The sequence below is a fragment of the Cibotium barometz genome, chromosome 35, assembly GCF_041138505.1.
Source record: "Cibotium barometz isolate CiBa-2024 chromosome 35, ASM4113850v1, whole genome shotgun sequence".
Classification (NCBI taxonomy): Eukaryota; Viridiplantae; Streptophyta; class Polypodiopsida; order Cyatheales; family Cibotiaceae; genus Cibotium; species Cibotium barometz.
Window position 1 is genome coordinate 32,812,251 of NC_141080.1, and position 6,173 is coordinate 32,818,423.

General features: G+C 40.2%; 1 pseudogene; it reads right to left on the reverse strand.

The window, feature by feature from the left end:
* Window positions 1–214: 214 nt before the first annotated feature.
* LOC147618344 (laccase-4-like) lies at window positions 215–4,139 on the reverse strand (annotated as a pseudogene).
* Window positions 4,140–6,173: the final 2,034 nt, after the last annotated feature.

Here is a 6,173-nt window from a genome sequence, read left to right on the forward strand (position 1 = left end):
TGAAAAGAGTGTAATTACGAGGAAAGACAAATGAGCCATGTGTCATACTGAATGTAGCTCCCTCTTATTACAATAATCCAAATAGATTTTGTAAAATACTCTATGCTTGTTACAAAGAATACTGTAGTTATGAGGAAAGGCAATATAGCCATGTGCCATGGAGTCCATCGGTATATCCCTTTTCTCAACATGCTTAGTGAACATGATGTAAATGTTATTGAAAAGTAGATGTCCATTTGCAAGGTAATGTTATTGAAAAGTAGATGTCCATTTGCAAGGTAATGTTGGATTTGGGATAGTCTTCAAGTGTTTAGCATTTTGGATAGTCTTTTGGTGGTGGTGGGAGTTTTCGGTCTCCTTCTTTGACAATCCACACCATTTGCATCCCCCATGATGTATGCATCTCAAAGTGGCAGTGCATAAGCCAAACTCCTATCATGTGTAAAACTCAATTATCGTAAGTTCACTATTTACAAGAAAAACCTTTATAAATGCACTTCACAATGGTACCCATCTCAGAGATGTATCGGCTAGAAACTAGATGGAAAGTGGATGTGTCCCCTAGTTAAAAAGCACCCGTGATAAAGAATATGAAATGTCAAAATGTTTCTCTAGCAGATGAAATATTGTGACCCTATAAAGAAGAATCGACTGCATGTATGCATGTACTTGTAATGTATACATATACATCACAAGTATACATGTAACACATACATGTATGCTTGTACCTGTGATGTATATAATACTCAAGACATGGAATCAACAATTTGCATGCAGGCAAGGTTGATGTATGCAACAATGAAAGGTATCTATATACACTACAAGTATGCGTGTAGGTGTGTGTATACACATACATGTATGCATGTACTTGTACTATATATACTCAAGAGTACAAGGAATCAACCGATTGCATGCAAGGTTAATGTATGCAATGGAAGGTATTTATACACATTACAAGTATACATGTAGGTGCAATATACACATACATGTATGCATGTACTTGTTATAATGCATATACTCAATCTTACATGGAATCAACAATTGCATCATCATGCAGGGTTAACACATGCAATGAAAGGTATCTATGTATATACATGTTTTATATAGCTGAGTGAGTTTACCTGGATTATCGGTGAAGAAGCGGAGAGCAACCCATCCTCCTGGTGGGACGGCTATTGTGGTCATGGCAGGAGGGTCAATGAGGTTGAAGTGGTCTGGGTCTGATGATGCATTGTAGTTGCCTAGGCCCATGCCCACCACATAGAAGTTATAGTCGTGCAAATGGAAGGGGTGGCTCTCAAAAAATAGGGTTTGTGTGTTTTGGAGCACCAATTGCACGTTGGATTCAAAGTCCACTACTTTAACTTTGGTCCCAAAGATTGCAAACTTGTCCTCTATAGAGGGGCCCGTGTAGTTATATTGGTATAGAGGCTCGCTGGGAAAATTGGTCTCGAAGGTGTCCGTTGCAGTGGAGGTGGACATTCCCGGCAAGTCAGCAGCATTCTTGCTTTCGTAATATGCCTGGTGTAGGTATGAAGAAGTCAAATGAAGCAAGCTTATACCGATTAGTTAATTGATGTTTGATTACACACATCAAAGATCAATGATGATGTGGTGATTAGTGAATATTGCAGGTATACTAATTAATTTCGTAGATCATGAGGCTTCAAACGATGATTAGCTGCTGCTGCCGTAGAGGCGTTAAGTTGAATATGAGATCTCTTACTTGTAAGATGGAGATGTTGGGGGCGACAAATGTGATGTTGTTGATGGCCGTAGAGATTTTTTGTCCCTCCGGGCCGTAGCAGGTTTGTCCGGCCGGGCATTCTTCAAGCGAGTATCCCACGGTGAAAAGGAAGCTTTGGTTGACGGTCTGGGGCACTAGCGAGGGATACGCCTTGCTGTTTAAGCTTCTCAAGCTCCCCACATAATCAAGGGCATAATCAGAGCCATTAGCGGCTGATCGACAGCTTGACTACTGTTGTTGGGGGTCGTGGTGGTGGAATTAGCTGATCCTTCATAGATAAACAAGGCGGTTGTGGTGGTTTTGGGGTATGGGACCTTGTCTTCTCTAGCCGGTGAGTATGCGGATGCAGCCATGACATAGCTATCAATCGCCTGGTCTACTGTTACTAGCACATCAGCTGTCTGTCCAGGCGCTAGCACTATCACATCTGTTGTATAAGGCTTACACAGTGTGCAGTCTGTCTCCACCACTGTCAACTTATGCTTTGCGACCTGAAAGAACATCTGAAAATTCATGGCCGCATTGATCACCCTCAGTAGATACGTCTCCCCCTGCTTCACCCTCACACTGGTTACATCTGGGGAAAACACCAACAATTCTAATCAAACTTTAATCACGCAAGCTGGTCACAAGTAGATTTGTTCAAAATAATTAATTCGTTTAAACTTTGATCTGCTTTCGGCCTCTGCACCTTGCTGTGAACAGTTGTAGAGCAAGCCAGGCTGCCCATTGATAGTGGTGGCATCAGACAAGTTGTAGCCTCCCCCATCTGCTAGAGCAAATTTCTCAACATCCAACACGTCCACGTTCCACCACTCTCCTGCAAGATCAAGTTGAAAGGTAAGCATTAATTTACTGTTCTCAACTAGGGGCGGGTGGCACGTACGTGTGCAGCTGCTGCGGCCACATTACAAGAATATGTGCTATCTTATCTCTAGCTATATATAGTCTAGTATAGATTCACCTAAGCTCTAACCCTTGCGAGTGATCGAATTAGCTTAGCATTGCACAAGGTAAGCCTCAATTAAGTGTTGCTACTACGAAGGTGCAGCCGGATTATATATATATAGAGTCCGAAGCTTTTATCTCTAGTTAGTATGGTTGCCTTCAATATAGTTCTAATCCTATGGCTAGTGTGATGATTAGCTGAGCAGAGTGATTATGCACTATATATAGGCTATGATCGATGATTAGCGTATTAACATAATGTGATTATGCGATATACATGGCTAGTGTGATGATTAGCTTAACATTGTGATGATTATACTGTATGGCTAATAGTTACCTAGGATGATGGGGAAGTCCTTGGTGGTGGGTTGCACGGGGAAAGGGTACGGCTTGCCGTACTTGGGCAGGATGATGAAGGCGCCGTACACGGTTGCCCGGAGCCAGCTGAGATGGGCGTGCTAGAAGAGCGTCCCTTGCTCTCGTACGACTCTGAAGCTGTGTGTGAAATGGGTGTTCGGGCGGGGACAGGGCACTGCGTGATGTAGGCGGGGCCGTCGGACCAAACTGTGTACATCTGCCTCACTCCATGCCTGCAGCGGTAATAGATAAATATTCAAGCTGATGCAGGCGCATTACGAGATTAATACAATTTGCAAGGTCATTGATCTACTCATTACAACAGCAGCTGCTGAATAATTACAAGGTAATTTAAGAAATCATGAAGGCCCCAATTAAGGATGATTTAATATACCATAATTATTATAATAAGTATATCGTCTCGAAGTATCATAATAATAATTACCAGTGAATTGATATGTTTTCCACCACGTGATTAGACACTCTCACGTTAACTGTGTCCCCTTGCCGCACGTAGATAGTAGGCCCTGGGAAGAGCCCGTTCACTGCCACCAGCTGCTTGGTATGGCAAAGGCGAGTAACGTTGGTGTAATGCACCTGATCGATCATAAGCAAACACGATCATAATTATAATTGTATCCTGAATCGATATTCCTGGTCTTATGATTACTTACAGCGGCTAGATTATAAGCATTAATATTCCTATAACTGTACTACTCTTCGTTGATCAGTTTGATCGTTCTATCGTTAGTCCTCCTGGTCATAACTACGTCTGCAGCATGATCTAAGCACTGATAATCAAACTCCTATACGTAGAGTTTGTCGATCGTATTTGACTACTACTGATGATGATTAAGTTTGATCTTAACGATCATTAATCGCTCTAATTATAAGTGTTGACCATAATGACCGAAGGCCTAATTTGTGGCTTAATTGAGATAATTGCTACCTTGAAATCAAAATGGTGTGTCATGGTTCCGTCGTCATTGACGACGGAGCCTGCACAGGCTAGACGCACTAGTATAAGCGCCGATCCAAGGAGGAGCAACAAAGAATGAATCTGAAGAATGGAGAAGAATATAGTCATTAAATTTGGGCTGAAGAGAATAGCAAATTGTGGTGTGGTGTAGGATGCGATTAATAAGAGAAAGCCAAGCCAAGCCAATCTAAGCTGAAAAGAAGAAGTATGATTAAAGAATGTCGATCATGAGTGGATTAATATTGAACCCAGTACAAAGCCTTGATTTATATTGAACCTAGTACAAAGCCTCGATTTATATTGTGATCCGTGTAGCATGCATGGTTGACACGGTTAACCCCGTAAGACAAGGTCGTGGAACTCTGTTAATTAGACCAAGCACGAGCCCCGGTTTTCATTAACAGGATCATCTATCTTCACGCAGCCTGCGGTTTTTGCCATCGCCACAAGGACCAGTATTATTAGTTTAATACCGCATTTAAGACAAGCGTGACCTTGGTTGCTTGAAATGTGACTAAACAATGCACAGTTGTTTACTTACTAGCTACTGGATGCCATTTCAAACCAGATAAGCTATATTATTCGTACATTAAATAAATGTACGAATATTGCATTTCAAACCGAATGAGCCATATTCCTACATTTAATACATGTCTTAAGTTGCCCAAGGCCGAGAAGACCTCTGTGTCAGGTGCGAGGGCGCGAGCAAACCAACGGTCGCGAAGGCTCCCAGGCGAACCAAAATGGCAGTCGAAAAAGTAGATTAAAAATGAAATTACCAAAATAATGGAATTTTTTCAAACCCCCCTAATATGCTCTTAATGATTTAAAAGAGGGTTAGTAAAGGGTCTAATGGGAGGATGCCAACTTGGAAAAAATGTTGGGTTGTGATCAAAGATTTGGGTGCTATAAAATGTCACTTTGAAAGGCTAAAATATAACTTTTGAAATCTACTAGTCACTTTTTGATACTAGGATGTCACTTTTGAAAGCAGCTAATTGTCACTTTACACATCAATTTCCAAATTTGGAAATTCCCTTTCTTGTATATCTCACTTTCCCTCTTTTGCAAGTATTATAAACTTTATATTTCAATGTTTCATCATACTAAGTTCAAGTAGTATAAGTTTACATTACAATGTTTCATCATTTGTATTTAGGATTGCACCAACTCTTTTTGACTATGTTAACTGTGGAGTACTATGCCATGTAGCCCGGATTTTAATTACTTCTCTACGTCTATGACCATGACAACTTGCATTTTTTTGTTTATCACTTTTTAGCCTATTAAACTTTGGAGTACTATGGCATCACCTGGATTTCAATTACTCCTCTGCTCTACAATTATGAAAACCTACAATTCTTCTCTTTATCGTTTTGTGAGGCCTTCTTTTTTCAATTCTCATGTTTTTGGCCTTTCTCTCCTCTTTGCTTGATAGTTTGTAAATTTCACCCTTCAATTTTGTTACTTTCAATGACCTATTTTGTCTTGGAAACAAAGTGTTGTTATAACTATATACATCTAGAGGTAGAAAATTGAAAGACCTCGTACATTTTGGACTGAGTTAACTTCTGTACCACTTGATAACAAGGATATTTATTGTTAAATAAATGGAAGGGAGTACTAGTTAGAGTACCCTAGTATAGATTTTGTAGATGAACCTTAGGTATATGACTTGAAAGAAAGGAGATTACTCACTCACCGAAGTATACATTGTTTAGGGTCAAGGGGAGTCTATATTTTGTAGATGAACCTTAGGTATATGCCTTGAAAGAAAGAACTATATTACTAATTCACCATAGTATACATGGTTTAGGCTCAAGAGGAGTCTACACTCTACCTCTCATGTGGGAGAGGAACACCATAGCCATGAAAGCTTTAAATCTTGATTATGATTACTAAAGTGATTATTAACATTTGATAACCTGTCGAGCCTATGGTAGAGATAGCTCATAGGCACTTTCTTACAAACCATCCCCACCCATAGGTTTTGCCTCGAAACATTTCATCTAATGGACAATGCACATAGGTATGAACCAAATAATCCAAAAATGAATGAATACGTGGGCTTATCCATTCCAAATTTGAGAGCATCTTCATACTTTGTATACTTGTAAATGGACTCCAATGGTTGTAAACTTC